At 51.5% G+C, this 16,060-nt stretch overlaps 1 long non-coding RNA gene across 1 annotated transcript; it reads right to left on the reverse strand.

The window, feature by feature from the left end:
• Positions 1-1,062: 1,062 nt before the first annotated feature.
• LOC139075585 (uncharacterized) lies at positions 1,063-13,863 on the reverse strand. The gene is made up of 3 exons (XR_011526155.1): positions 13,698-13,863; positions 13,208-13,414; positions 1,063-1,182 (listed from the first exon to the last, which is right to left on the reverse strand). It is a non-coding gene; the product is annotated as an uncharacterized lncRNA (long non-coding RNA).
• Positions 13,864-16,060: the final 2,197 nt, after the last annotated feature.

Raw genomic sequence — 16,060 nt, forward strand, 5'->3', positions numbered from 1 at the left:
AGTTAAAGCAAGGCAGAGGGGATACAAGCCAGCCCTGTATTCCTAGAATCTGTTGCCGCCCTGGCTCTTGCACGCCCCCCCACCCACACCACCCCGGCCCCTAGGGTACACACGGCATCTTCCTTTGGACCAGTCCGCTGGGGTCCGTAGGGCTGGTGAAGGCCTCAGAGTCGGCACTTCATTACCTGTTCCCCTGACTTTTCCCCCCTCCATTTCGCTGTCCCCAGAGGGTGTGCCCAGGGGCAGCCCATCTCCAGTCTGGGTGGGCAGCAGAAGCTGGCACTGAGGGGACCAGAAGGAGGGCAGCAGCAAGAGATGGAAGCAGAGGGCATGAAGAGGCAGAGAGAGTCAAGACCCAGAGCAGCCCATTGCTGTGGGGCTCTGGGCACACTCTCTCCCTTTCTGTCTTAGTCCCCGAATTTCTCTTGTCACCTAGAGGGTGGGACCACTTTCAGGCTCTGGTGAGCCAAGGCCGTCTCTCTGAGCTATTTCTCCAGGGGTGTTCAACAGGGGAAGAAGCAAAGGCTCCGAGACTGATGAGGCAGGGGGTGCCAGGCTGCCAGCCCTACTGAGGGCTCAGGGGACAGGAGCGTCCTTGGTTGGCCTGTTCGGCAGGAGGCCCATTTGCTTCCTGGAGACAATCAGGAGCACCGGGTGCTTATGGCTGGCTCCCTGGTGCCCGATGTGGAAATGGTGATTATTAAAAAAAAAAAAAGTGTCCCAGAACTGGTATTTGAAGATAGGTTGCTCTCATTTGCATAATAAGCCATGAACCCAAGTACATAAAGTAAAATCAATGCATTAATGCAGCAAGCTGAAGAGGTATTCAACAGAAACCCAGCCCCAGAGCATGAATCCCCATCAGGGCTGCTGTGTCACACAACTCCAGGCACTTGTCCTGCTCCTCAACCCCATTCCCTAGGAACCAGAGCACTGAATCAGGGACACTGGTATTCAGCGGTGTGCTGGTAAATCTTTAATAACAAGCTCTCAACAAAACAAAACAAAACAAAAACCCTGATGTCTAGTGTTTGCCAATTTCCATGATGTAAATACTCTTACCATGGCTGACTTCAGGCTATCGATGTGGTATCAACCAGCTCATCAAATTCTTGAAACTCAAGCAGTTGGCTCTCTTAAGCTGGCTCAAGCAAGCTCTTGCACATTGCTGTCCCCTGAGACCTGTTTCCACAAGGAGAGAAGGGGTTTACCTGGTACCATAGAGAGGGAACTGGGGGGTCCTTTTCACCCAAAGTAGTTCCTTCATTGGTCTTTCTCAGTTACCAGAAATTCCTATGAAACCCTTGTTTCCAATAGAGCCCTGACACAGACAGACAGGAGGGCTGAGGCCCCGCTCCCACAACTGTATTTGTAGGGCTCTTTCCCTAGATGTTTCCTTGAGAAGTGGCAGCAGGTTGCTAAGGACAACCTTAGATGGGTATTAGGTGGGTAGGTTTTGAGGAAGGGAAGGGAATATAAGAGGTGCAGGAGCTGGCGGAAAGAGAAGCCTCAGGATGGAGGCACTGGCTGGGAGCCTGAGCAGGGCATTCTGAGCCTGCCTCTGCCTCCAACTAACAAGAGAACAAACAGACTATTAAGGGAGCACAAGAAACCTTTTCAAAAATGACCTATAATATTCAGAGAAATGTGAGAAGCTACTGCATCCGTGAAATAAGAACAAGATGATATAAAAAAAAAAAGGTGCCATTGGAAAATAAAGGGCTCTTTGAAATTAGTGAGATAGAAAAACTAAAAAAAATCCAATAGAAAAATTGGAAGATAAACTTGAGAAACTTTCCCAGAAAATAGAATAAAAAGGCAAAAAAATTAGAAAAAAGGAAAAATAAAAAAGATAATTCCAGAAAAAGACAGTGGAGAAATTGGAGGAGAGAAGTCATCAAAGAAATAATAAATAATACAAGAAAAACTTCCCAGGACTAATGACATGGGTGACCAATATGTAAGGACCCACCAAGTGCCTAACACAATAAATTAAAAAAGACCTAGCCTGAGGAGCATCATTGTGAAATTTCAGAATGAAGATAAAGAGAAGAACCTAAAAACTTCCGGAGTGGAAAGAAAGAAGGTCAGAAGCAAGGAATCGGGAATTAGAATGAAATCAGACTTCTCAAGAGCGATGTGGAAAGCAAGAAGACAATGGAGCTATGTTTTTAAAAGTATGAAGGAAAATGATTTTCAATCTATACTCAAACTAATAACTAAGTGTGTCTGTAGAAAAATATATACAAAATCTCAGATATGTAAAATCTCAAAAAAAGTTTACCTCCTGTGAATCCTTTCACTGGAAGCTGTTATTTGATGTACTTTTCCCAAAACAAGGGTAAAAGGAGGAGAGCTAGGAAACCAGAAATCTAAACAGGTGAGTGTGAAGAGCAGTCTTAAATGACAGCTGTGTGGCAGTCACAGAGAGCACCCTATCCAGACTGGAGCCAAAGGATGGAGACCTCCAGGAGAGATGTCTCCGCGGGTGAAAAAGTCATGGACCTGACCTGGTACTCAGTGCACCATAGTGAGGGGAGTTTTACCCTCTGTCAGAAGGTTTGGGTTAAATGAACCATACTGCAGTGTGTTCAGAATAAATGTTAAGGAAGGGTGTAGAGGTAAGTTAGGGAAATTTGGAGAGGCCTTCATGATGGCCTGTATTTTCTCTGAAAAATAGGGGTTAGGTCATCTGACAAAAGCGGAGGGAGGGATAGACAGATGAGGGCCCGAAGCCTGTGGTACAAGTTTGGAAATTCTATCTCAGGGAAGAAAGGGGCAGTTAAGCTGACGTCAAAGACCTCGTGAGCGTTGGGCATCACACATTTGCAGTGGTGCCTGTTGGCAGAGCTGTGTGAAAGCCATCTGCAGGGGAACCTGGGATATTAGGTTTATTCACTAATAATTTATTTTGAAATAACTTCAAACTCATAGAAACATTTCAGGAACCGTACAAAGAACTTCTATATCCCCTTCACCCAGATTCTCTGATTAACATTTTACCACCTTTGGGCCGTGTCTCTTTATTTGTGTCTCTCTCCATATATATGTACAGATTGCCTTCTTTTTTTTCACTGAACCATTTGAGAACAAGTTGTAGACAGGATGCCTCATGACCCCAAAATGCTCCAGTTTGTATTTTCCTCAAACAACACCCTCTCCTCATTATCATCATTCAACCCTCCAAATTAGGAAATCAAATTAGTATAATGCCATCACTGAGCCCATGGACCCCATCCAATTTCTCCAACTGTCCCAACAATGCCTTCTCTGGTCCAGGGCCCAAGTCAGGATTCCGAGTCATATTTAGCTGGCATGCCTCATTAGTTTCCTTCCACCTGGAAGACGTCCTCAATATTTCCCTGTCTTTCATGACCTTGACGGTCTTAGAGAGTACAGGCCATTCACTCTGTAGGATGTCCCCCAGGATCCAGGAACCTGGATCTATCCATTGTTTCCTCGTGTCCACTCTCAAGCTGTGCATTCTTGGAAAGAACGCCACAGAAATGATGCTGTGGTCTACATAGGGCATCACATCAGAGGATGCGTTACTGACCTGTCCCACCCATAGTGATATTAACCTTGATCACCAGGTTAGGTTGGTGCCTGCCAAGTTTCTCCACCATGAACTCAACATCTTTTCCTTTGTCTTTTGTAAGTGTATGGTGGGGAGATACTCCAAGATGACACCAAAATCCTGTTCTTCATCAAATCTCTGCCCACCAAACTTTTCCCATTCCAGTCTTATTCAACCACAACTATGATGGTTGCCAAATGGTGAATATCTATTTCCATCACTTGTTCTACACTCTTTAGTTGGTATTCTACTGCAGGGAAGAATTTTCCTTTCTCCGTCATTTATTCACTCATTCATTTATATCAATATGGACTCATGGATTTTAATTTTAATCAAAAGGTTGTAATCTGTTGCCATAACTATTTAGGTTGATGCTCAAATTGTCCCAGATTTAGCCTTCAGGCATTCTGTGTCATTCTGACATGTCTTCATTATTCTTTGACTGTTTTCTGGCACAAAAAGATGTTTTAATTTCATCTTATATTTTCCCTGCTCTAGCCTTGGGATCAGCCATTAGCTCTTGTTCCTTTCAGTGGAGAATGCTATTTTAAAACTAAGATCTGGGCTCTAATGGCTTATTGCTCCTGGGGTATCATTGCCTCTAGGCAATTGCCTCCAACCAATAGCATTGGTTGTCAGTTCCAGAATAATATTAAAGAACAGTGGCAAATCCTGGCACCCTCCTCTTGTTCCTGACTTTAGTAGCAATATCCCTGGTGTTTCAGCGTCACACATGGTTCTGTTTATTAGTTTGATGTAGATATTTTAAAACCACATTAAAGAAGAATCCTTCTATTTCAGTTTTCAATAAATTTCCAGATTTCAATAAATTTAAGAGCTTATTTTTTTAAAGCAGGTATGGCTATTGAATTTTATAAAATACATTTTTTGGCATCCATCTAAATGGGCAAGTTGTTTTTCCTCTTTTGATAAATATTAATATGAGTTATAATATAGCATTTAACAGTGTTAAACCATATCACCTTCCGTGAATAAACTCTGTTTGATCAGGATGTACTTTTTATAATGTAATGCTCAGTTCAATGTGCTAATATTTTATTTAGAAATTGTTCATCAATATTCATAAATGAGAAGAGCCTGGAATTCCCTTTTCTTATTGTGTCGGTCGCATGCTGGCGGTGTAGGTGGGGTAGAAACAGAATGCAAGTAAGTGTACAACAGAAATGAGGGGTCCTGGAGCCATGGAGGGAAGGAAGGAGAAGAAGAGGGAGAAAAGCACGTGGAGGGGCTCCCTGTAAGGCACACAGGAGAGGTGGATGCGCAGCAAGTAGAGGTCTGAAGTGGGACTCTTAAGAATGGAGCCCTTCGAGGTAGGGTCAAGACTCAGACTTTGGCTGAGGGTGGCTTGCTGAAGGACAGCTGATAGCCATTGGGTTAGAGAGGTCAAGAAACTGTGAGGCAGGGCCGGCCCAGTGGCACAGCGGTTCAGTTCACATGTTCCGCTTTGGCGGCCTGGGGTTCGGCCACTTCGGATCCCGGGTACGGACATGGCACTGCTTGTCAAGGCATGCTGTGGCAGGCGTCCCATATATAAAGTACAGGAAGATGGGCACAGATGTTAGCTCAGGGCAGTCTTCATCAGCAAAAAGAGGAGGATTGGCAGCAGATGTTAGCTCAGGACTAATCTTCCTCAAAAAAAAAAAAAAGAAAGAAAGAAACTGTGAGGCAAGGATCTGGATGGACTGCCCACTTGGGTGTTGAAATCTCCACAGGTGGAGGCCAAGAAGTTGGCAAAGAGTCAGTGCCAAGGGCGTGGGGTCATGACCTGAAGGCCAGTGGAGATTGCAACAGCGGGGAGGGAGGATGGTGGTCTGGCTGGCTGAGAAGACCCCAAGGAGGAAGGCAGCTTCATTTTCTTGTTAATGAAGATGACATAGCCTGATACAGAACCAACGGTTCGGTGCTGCCCTGTCCTTTCCTGGGCTCAGGTGAAGAGGCGAGCCAGGGAAGGTGAAGGCCCTGCTCTGGGAGGCCAGGGTTGGGGAGGCAGTGATCAGGATGGCCAGAACTGCTACAGAGAAAGGGGCAGCTTTTTGAATCTCAACCCAAGGACCAGTTCAGTTCAGTGAGTTCAAAGATATGCCTGGCACAAAGTTAGCCTCGTGGACTCACTATTGTTATTATTTGTACTAAGTAATTAAATGTTCTTCAAGTGATGCTAAAAGGCATTTCCAGACACTGCACAAGAAATGTGACTGACACATTCTGCTCACAGGCAGACCTGGATATCTTTTTCCTCTTCCTCCCCTTTCCCATTTCCAGATCCTATAGGCAGCCTTTGGCATCAGCCAGTCCTGGGGCTCAAATCCCAGCGGCCCCACTGACAAGCTGCATGGACTTGGGCAAACTTGGGCCTCAACTGTAAAATGGGTAACGACGCCTCCTGGAGTCGGAAAAGGGCATCAGTGCTGGGACCCCCGGCCACTGAGTCCTGCCAGTGCCCTGAGCCCAGTACCGCCTAACATTGCAGGGTTGGTGGCCACTCAGAGCACAAGCAGATCCTGAGCAGATCCTGGGCAGAAAGGGGAAGAGAAAGAGGCCCCAGCCAGGGCCTCAATTCCTGCAGCCCAGACAGAGGAGCAGGAAGGGAAGGGGGGCCAAGGGTGGGTTTTTCAGTCCGTACAGGTGGTAATCCATCATGCCTTAGATCCAGGAACGTGATCCAGACACTGGGAACTCCATGGCAGAGGGGCAGTGAAAGGCGTGGGTCTTTTGCCTGTGGTTAGGGGGTGGGCTCTGTAGTTCCCCATTTAAGCCGGGAACTAACAACCAGACACTACCACAGGCCTCCATCCCACCCATTTCTGGCCATAGTCCTCATCCCAAAGGCTGTGCCAGGAGCTTTGTAAAGATGTTGGCCCTTCCTAGGGTCCCTACCGGGGCTGCCCCTCCCCTGGGTAGGACCCTCATGCCTCAAGGGAGAGGGCATTTAGGAAAAGCCAGGGTGACCGTGGAGGCTTAAAAACACCTTATCACAGAGCCAGGGAGGGAAGGGAAAGGAGGGCAGGAAGGGTACAACTCCCTCAGCGGCACGAGCATCTCCCAGGGGAGGGTTTCTGTCCCAGGGCTCTGGTTGGTGAGTAGTAATGATGATGATATTAACACTCATTCAGCACCTAGCATGTGCCTGTATCAGAAGCCCCATTTCACAGATGAGGAAACTGACATTCAGAGAGTTTGACCTGCCTGAAGTAACAGAGTTGGTAAGTGTCAGAGCAGGATTCAAACCCAAATCTATGGAGCCCCAGGGTCTGTGCCCTTGTCCCCTCCGCATGCAGTGCACAAGTATTTAGTGAGCGTCTGGGGCGGGAGTGGGGTCAGGCAGAGGGTAGGGCAACTAGCACAAAGAGGCTGGACTCTGGGGCACGGACTGGATTCTCATTCCCAGTTTGACCACGAACTGTTGCGGGTCTCATGCAAGTTACTTAACCTCTCTGGGCCCCAGGTGCCTCTGGTGGAAAATGGGGAAAATAACAGTTCCCACAGAAAGGTGGAAAAGAGTAAATCAGAAAATGGAGGTGTAACCCAGAGGCAGCTGGGGTCTCCTGGGCCCCTGATGTCTACACAAGATCAGCATGAAAACCCCACACCAGGTTCCAAGGAATCCAGGGTGCTCCCCAGGATTTCTGCAGATCCCTCAGCATCGGGGTGAGGCAGAACCTTAGGTTGTGGGGGCCCCTCAGCCTCTGGGCCCCGCCTCTGCGTTTCTCTTTCCTTGCCATCCTGTGGGGAGCCAGGCATGGCATCTGTGCCCTCCTCTGTCTCCGTCAGAAGCCCTCTCCACTCCTGGAGGTGCGGAGGCGGTGTGTGGAGGTTTTTACTGAGGAGTGGACGGGGAGGACAGAGAGGCAAACAGCTTCCAACTGAGCAGAGTGCGCTCAGGTTCTTCCAATGCCCTGGGTCGCTTCACTGTGGGGACACTTGCAGCTGCCCTTCCCCCTGCACGGCCCCAAAGTCCCGGGCCTGGGCTTATCACAGGCTCCCCACCTCTGCCCTCACCCTCTCTCCCCCTAACCCCCCATTCCCTCCTGGTTGGGCCCTCTCCAGAGGCCTTTCCCTCTGTTAGGCAGCCCACTCAGCTTCCCCATCTCCTCCTGCCTGACTCCTTCCAGACCCTTCTCTGCACATCCAAGTCAGCCAGGTGCTCACAGAGCAAAATGACCTTCATCTGTCTCACAGAGCCACCTTCTTAGACAACAGTCTGGGTTGTCAAAAGGGGTGGGGGAGGCACAGGGGAAGTGATTTGCCTTTCCCATCATCTTTCCTGCTGGCAAACCAGCCTCAAGAAGTTTATGGTCTAGTTGGTGTAATAAAACCAATTCTTGTTCTCTGTTAAGACCGTTTGGAAATAAGATAAAATGAGCTAAGGGCTTTGCATGAACTCAGGGAGGGGAGCAATTTTAGGGAAAACAGGACAAGCGGTGGATTCTACCCCCACTGACGACTCAGTGTCTGGCCTCAGGAAGGTCTCACCTCGGGGACCTGGACTTTCAATTCACCTGTGATAGGGGAAGAGGGTGGGGGGCAGGACGAAGCGGCCTCAGAGGCCCTTCCTGGCTGCTCCCCCACTTCCTGGAGAAGCCGCGGGAGGGGTGATGAGCCCTACTTCACCCTCAGCCAAGGCACTGGGCTAACCCCTGTGGTGCATGCCACCTGGCAGCCCCTGCCTTTGGGACGCTGTGCTGAGGGGGCAGCCATGTGCACAAAGCAGCTGCAGGCAGAGGGGCTGGACACTCTTTAGACAGAGGAGTGTGGCTGGAGCTGTGGTTTGCACTGTGCACGAGGAAGGCCCAGGAGGGAGAAGTGGGACCTGCTTCCTGGCTCAACCACTGACTGTTGCTTTAAACAACTAGCTTCCTCTCTCTGTCTTGGTTTCTCATCTGATAAGAGGGGGGGCCTGGCTTCTCAGGAGGAGTAGGCTGGGGGCTGGCCCCGCCAGGGTGCTAGCCAGCACAGATCACCACGCCCTGGCTCTGTGGAGCATGCACAGGAGGCCCCTATTTGGGACTAGGACTTGGGAGACACCCCAGCTGTAGGAAGAGCTGCCTGGGGAGACAGGAGTGACTCAAGAAAGGAGCCTTTAAGGGCTTGGCCAGCCTCCAGACTCCACTCTACACGCAAAGAAACCAACATAAGAAAGGAAGAGAAATATCATAGCTCCAGGAGCCTAAAGTTCTAGAGAAGCAATTGAAATGGTTGCCCACAGCACCTTGAACATTCAGAGTGCACTTGGACCTACTCAGTGCCAGGCAAGGCCATACCACTCACCCTGATCACGCTCAACCTGACTTCATCCCCCCAAACCCCGTAGTGGTGTTTCAACCATGCACTACCACCACCAGGACCCCCCTCCTGAAGGACTCTGTTCACTCACACCACCAGGACACCTGACTTTGCCCCATCAACCTTGGGTTTTAAATGAATGAATGAATGAATGTTTTCAGCAATGAATAGTTATTGGTTGGCAGGCTCTGAGTTATGCCCCAAGTGAAGGTGCTGTGATGGCCTTCTCAGGTCCCCTTTGGTGAAGGACTGGTTGCCCCAGCTGCCGAGAGGGCTGATCAGCTGTCTGTCCCTGCAGGGATGGCCTCAGCTGCAGGGAGCTGCCTCTCCCGAGAACTCACCCTTTCCCAGGGCAGCGCAGCTTCAGACAGATGGACTCGAGCATATAAAGGCCCAACGCAGAAGGAGTCTGGAGGGCAGTTCTAGCTCTGGAACACGCATGGGGGTGGCTGAGGCTGTTGTTGGGGTTTCCTGCTCAGCACCCCTCTGCCCAGTCCTACGTCCTTGCCCCTTGTCCACAAGGCTTGATCCCAAGGGCACTCTCTAAGGAACATCCTACGCTCTAACTCCTTCTGCAACACAAACAAAAGAGAGTGGCCCTTGCTCTGGAGAGTGCTCAGTTTGAGAATAGAAACAACAACAACAACAGCAATAATAACTGTACAGACATTCCTAATGGCCAGGCCCTGTGCTGTGCGTTTTACATCCATTATTTCTGTATTAGGCAGGCCTCTCTCAGTTGAAAGAGACAGAAACTCAGCTGAAATGGTTTAAGTAAAATAGAGAACGTATTGGCTCATGTAACTGAAAAGTCCAGTAGACCTCTTGCTTCAGCCACTGGTGGATCCAAGTGTTGTCACAGTGCCAGGAGTCCGCATCCGCGGCCCTGATTTCCACGGTGTTGGCTTCAGTCTCGGGCACAGTTTCTCCATTTGGCAGCTGTGTTCGTTTCCTGCGGCTGCCGTAACAAATCACTACAAACTCAGGCGGCTTAACACGCAGAAGGCGATTCTCGCAGGGCCGTGGAGGCCCGAAGTCTGAAATCACGGCGTTGGCAGAGTCCGTCCCTCCTGGAGGCTCTGAGGGAGAAACTGGTCCGTGCCTCACTCCTAGCGTCCAGTGGTTACTGGCAAACTTTGGCATTCCTCGGCTTGGATAGGCATCGCTCCCATTGCTGCCTCTTATGCACCCTTTCCCAGTGTGTCTCTGTGCCCAGATTTCCCTTTTCTTATAAAGACACCACTCATTGGATTAGGGTCCACCCTAATCCAGTATGGCTTCATCCTAACTTACTTACATCTGCAAAGGCCCTGTTTCCAAATAAGATCACATTCAAGGGGCGTTAGGACTTGGGGGACATAATTCAACCCCCAACATTGGCTAAAGGCTCCAGCTTTCTTTTATCAGCCTAGCAAATCCGATGGAAAGAAAGTTTCAGTAACTCCAGAGAAAGTCCTAAGTATGATTCCCACTGGCCTGGTTGGGTCAACTGTCCAGCTCTGGAAATCTACCTCTGTGGCCAGGGCAACGGAAGAGTCTCATCAGCCAGGCCTGGGCCTTGTGCTCACGCTGGAACCAGGGAGTGAGGTCAGCCCCACCTGGACCACATATCCAACAGACACCCCAGGTGATACCACCAAAAGAGGAATTGACAATTAGGAAGGCCAAATTAGCAAATGCCTCTCAGCCTCCAGCACCCCCAGGCACCCTGCAGGGTGGGCCTTATTCCTATTGACTGAGTGGAAGATGGAAGCTCAGAAAAGTTAAGTGACTTGCAACTAGTTAATGAGATTAGAACTGAGCTGAGACTCTAACCCAGGCCTATCTGGCTCCCAAACTGGGTTTTCTCCCCAACGACTGAATGCCAAGAGTTCACAGAATGCTCTCCCTTGTGATGGGACAGTCAGGCAAATCCTCATGAAGGAGGTGGGTATTGGGCTGTGCCTTGAGGGGAGGGAGAGAAGGAGTGTCCAGGGGAGGGAGAGGCCTGGAGCCAGAAGAGCCCAAGACTTTCGGTTGAGGCAGAGGGTGCTCTCAGGGGTTGGGGGTGAAGGGGGGTCTGGAAATGTGTCTGAGGCCAACTGCAAGGCCTTGAGAGTCTTCTGTTTCCCATGGGCAATGGGGAGCCATTGAAGATTATGAGCCAGGAAGAGCCTTGGCCCTTGATCTGCTCACAGGGCATGGTCTACATGCTCCTTCAGGCAGCAAAATATGGGGCAAGGTTTAGGTAGGGAGGCCCGTGAGCAGGCTATCGTGGCAGTCCACTTAAGAGGTGATAAGGACCAAATGGGGCTGGAGAGGAGGGACTGGCAACTCCACCCACCACCCACCTAAGCCCCAAGCCTAAATCCAACACCGTCCCAGCCCAGCCCCCCAGCCCCTCCATTACCACCCTTCCCTGTGATACCAGCTTTATAGGATGGGTCCAAGGACCAGCTGGGACTTCCCTCACACTCATGTCTAGCATCAGCCCTCAAAAACCCCTCCAGCCAAACTGTTCTCATGACTGGTGTATGGGCAGACCTTGAAGTGGGCGAATCATCATGTCCTGGCCAGTTACATTCTGGCACCAAAGGCATTTCCACAACCAAGAGGGAGAGCTCTGAGGCCAGCTGCTGGGCCAGCTTCTCTGCTTCCTCCAGCCAACTGAGGGGAACAGGGATGGGGGACAGCTGTGCTCAGGGCCCCAGTGGACAGCGGCCCAAGGAGTGGGTACATTTGGCAATGGGCTCCTCTGCCTGCTCTCTGCAGAAAAGAACACAAACAAGGGGAGTCTCCCACTGCACAAAGGCCCACACCGAAGGGTGGGAGCCCACACGTTGCTGGGAAAACACCCTGGGGGCCTGGATTAGCAAGGAGAGTGGAGGGGTCACTCAGGTAGAGTCTATGAGCTAAGAGGTGGGTGAGAGTTGGGAGCTCCATGAGGCTCTGGCAGATGAGGCAGATTCCTATTGTCCTCCAAACTGGGCAGCAGTGCCCTCGTGAAGTGTGTGTGTGTTTGTCGTGTGCATGCATTTGCTCATGTGCATGCGTGCTCTGGAGGTTGGGGGTGAGGGCCAGGGGAGGGGGGTGCTTCAAAGCCTCCGTTCTCTGGAGCTGCCTAAGTCTGTGGAGATGGTCTCAGGCCACACCTAGAACCATACTCCCCTCAGGGGTCCTGGAGGAGACAGAGTGAGACACTTGCCCACCAGGTCCCCTAATCTTTCCAGTGACTCAGTGTGGGGTGCCTTGCTCACCTCTCCCCTTGCCTGCCAGAGAGATCCTCCTGGCATTTGAGAGAAGGGGAAGTGTGTGGGCAGCTCTGGGATTTCTCGGTGACCATTCCCAGGCCCCCTCCCTGGGGCACTTACTGCTCTGGCTGCTGGGAAGTGGCCCCTGGGAGGGGGCTCACGCAGCCTCAGAGGGAAGGCCCTTCATGTCTCAGCGACTTGGCTAATTCCAAGTTCCCACTGGTGCTGGAAGCTGCCAGCTCATGCTCCCCCGAGCACCATCTCCTGGGATGGCTGAGGGCTTAGCTTTAGGGCAGCAGCTCTGGGTCCCCAGTTCCCCGGTTTCCTCAGGTTCTGGAGGTGGGGAGCGGAATGGGATGAAGAGGAGACCCCAAGTTTCTCAAGGATTAATTCAAAATGGTGGAGAGGGAGGCGAAGGGGGGCCCTGCTCACTGCATTGTTTAATGCCATTTATGAAGTTTGAACCAGAAAAATATCCTATTCTCCTGAAAAGCTGACATGCTTCCTTTTATCAGAAAAGAAGAGCTTGACACCACCAGCAGTACATTTTGGACAAGACTGCCAGGAATTTGTGCGCAGACGCGGTAGCATGCTCAGCCCAAGGTTCTGGGACAACTCTCTCTTCCTCAACCCTAGGGTCGTATTCTTTTAACCTTACTTTAAAGGCCTATTATGTCTGTGTTTTCCATGGTGAGTCATCTCAAATCTATTTGGAAACAGGCAGGATAGAAGGAATGAATGAATGAGGGAATGAATGAATGAACGATAGCATTTACCGAGTATTCGTTACGTGCCAGGCCCTGTTCTAAGCATTACAGTATCGACTTACTTAAGCCTCCCAACAACCCTGTGAGAAGAGCTTATTAGCATCCCCATTTTACAGCCTAGGGACTAAGCGCAGTGAGAAAAAAGGCCTACTCAGGTCCCGCGGGCTGCCTGGCTCAGCATCCTCCTTCTTCCTGGCACTCTGCTGCCTCCGAGAATGAGTGCATGAAAAAGTCCATGAGTGCCAAGGAGGAGGAGGAGGATGACAGGCGACAGTGCAGGTGCTGGTAAGGATGGCAGTGGAGACGGTGGCACTAAGGGTCCTTCTTACCTGGCTGCGTCCTGCTCTCCCGTGAGAGGGTTCCTTCGGGCGCTACCATGGGGCAGCTGATGTGGTGGGAGGGTCCTGGTCCCCAGCTTGCTTGTGGCCTTGGATAAGTGCCTTCCCCTCTCTTGGCCTCATTATGCTCATTTGGGAAACGGTGGGATTCAGGGGTTTGGGAGGCCTTTCAGCTTAGACATGCCGCGGCTCTTCTTTCTGGTTGAGCCAAAGCAGAGAGTGAGCTCTGAGGGTGGGGCAGCCTGATCCCAGCGAGACCAGAGGGCATGAGATCAGGGTAGCAGGGCTCCAGCTCCGGCAGTGCTTGGGGCTAGGAGAAGGGCACAGGCCTCATGAGCAAATTGCCCTGTCCTCGCTGGGAACAGCTGAGCCAGAACCCAGCTGAGAAGGAGCTCAGAGAGCATCAGATCCAACCTTCCATTTTACGCACAGGGAAACACTCTGGGGAAGGGAAGAGAACTCCCAGGGCCCTGAGACTGACCCCCAGCATACGCAGGGCGGGCCCCCGGCTGCCTGCCTCTCAGTCCACTCTTCCCACTGCCCATGGATCTCTTTCTTTAAAGTTCCAGCCACCAGCCAAGAAGATTGCAGGCAAGAGAGACCCCAGAACATCTGGTTAGGCCAGTGGGATCTCCGGCTGATCCCTCAGGGCTTTGTGTGGTCCTGGGCCATGAGTCAGAAAAGCATCATTGTGACACCAACACAGTGAACTATGACTTCTGGGATCAAGCGGTTGCTTATGACTAATCCTCACACGTAAGGTGCCGAGTTGGCTCTGGGAAAGTAGCAGAAGAGGCTACGTCTCTTTTTGGTACCTCCCCTGGCTCCTGGTCCCCTGAGACCCTGTCTCAGCTCCGCACACACGTGGGTGTCCTCCACCCCAAGCTTGTCCTCTGCTTGCAGCTGGTGGTGTCTTGGGAAGGAGCTGATGGGTAATTCATATTGGGATGATGACAGCTGTGACAGGGGAGGGACAATCCCATAACAAAAGAGAGAACACCTGGGTTCTTGCTCCTGCACTGCCGTCAGCTAATTGTATGGTTGTGGACAAACCCTTTTCCCTCTCTGGTCTCAGTCTTCTCCTCTGTAAAATGAGAGGCTTGCGCTGGGCGGTCTGTACGCACTGACAGTGGGGGCTTATGAAGTGCTGCCTCCCCCATGGGGTATTTGCACTATAAAGGAAAAGAACTGAAAACGATGAGCCTTAGCCCAAACAACTGTGACCCCAATGAAGAAACGTTGGCATCAGGGGGCCCGTGAGAGGAGGGGTTGGGCCAACTCCCTGCGCTGAGTCCTCCCATCCCCTGCCTGAGACAGCAGTGTCTGTAGGCCCTCAGAGCAGGTCAAACCAGAGCTGTGGCCCCACTCTGAGGTAAACGGCCTGGGGTCTGGGACAGGTCAGTGCACGTGGACAGCCTGAGCTGCAGGATCAGGGATCTCACCCACCCTGAGCTTCCTGAGGAAAGCGAGGATCCTCCTGGTCATCTAGGCAGCTCCCTGTCCTCATTCAAGCTATCATTGACCCTCACTACATGGCCGGCTGCCCACCCGCCCACCAGGCTACCAGAACCAGGGCTCAGGCCTACTCTTTGAAGCCAATTTCCCCAGAGAAACCTGTTCAGAGCATTGACAGAGTAACAGAATGAGATTGAAGAATAGGGTTCATCTTAGGAAATCTCTTACCTATGAGGCAGGACACTGGACAGATGAAGAAACCCTGAGGCTCACAGAGGGTAAGGGGGCTCTTCCAGGTCACAGTTAGTGGGTGGGGGTTGCGACTTAAACCTGGGCCACAGGACAGATGGACACTCAGCCTGTCAGCCTTTGTGGTTTCGAGTTTGAAAGCCCAGAGCCGAGGCCCACCAGCCTCCTCTCCCTTGTCTGTGCATGGGGGTCATGTCTGCCTCATGGGGTCTCGTCTCCTGGGGTGTGGTTGAGGAGCTAACAGGATAATGGACCCCCATGAATGGTACTTCTTGTTGATACTATTATTATTATTATTATTATTGTCACTCATTCTGCCTACCATGGTAAACAGGATTCTGAGAACCTCAGAGGCCAAGCCCAGGACCTAGCGAGTGGCCCGCGGAGCCGCCCCACCCAGCGGGCCACCTTCCCGCAGCGCCCCAGGAAGCCGCTCTGCCCGCCTCTGACGCGCGGCCTCTCTGGAGGCCCTCTCCTTTCTTGTGGTTCCATGTTTGAAAATCTCCCTCTGTCCTCCTGGCCACGCTCTGACCAGAATGGCCCAGGCTCTCTGTCCCTCTGTGCACACGAGTGACTTTTGCTGAAAAGCAAATATCACTGGGGCACCCAGCCTCGTGGTTTCATGCTGTGCGGTTTACCTCATGACGTCATTTTCCTTCCTCCAGATAAACCAGAAGAGACTTTACTGCTCAAAGTTTCGGCTGGTCCTGGGGGAAATGGTGCCTGCACTGACTCCTTTGAAGGTTCAGAGAGGGCAGCTGGGCAGTGGCCCAGCCGGGGAAGGTGTCCCCAGGCTTGGCCCAGGGTCAGGGTGACCTGAGATGGCTGAAAGGGGTTTTCTAGCACTCTGGCAGGCCTTTGGTTGGCGTAGGCTCAGATGCAGTTCTCTGAAGGTGGGAATCAGGCTCAGGGCAGGAGCTGGGGCCCCTGAGGAAAGGCAGCGAGTGCCCCCTACCTCCTCCCCAGGGCTGGACCTCCTGGGCTCCAGGTGACAGAGCACCTGGCCCTGAGCCATCTTCCACGTGGGGCAAGAAGACAGCAGCAGCCTGAGCCCGGGGAGACCTCCCCTTCCTCAGACCAGGGCATACCCGTTCCCCAGTCTCCTTTGCTGCCAACCAGACAAGGGATGAGGTATGCCAG

Source organism: Equus przewalskii, chromosome 14 (genome assembly GCF_037783145.1).
Source record: "Equus przewalskii isolate Varuska chromosome 14, EquPr2, whole genome shotgun sequence".
NCBI classification, from domain to species: Eukaryota; Metazoa; Chordata; class Mammalia; order Perissodactyla; family Equidae; genus Equus; species Equus przewalskii.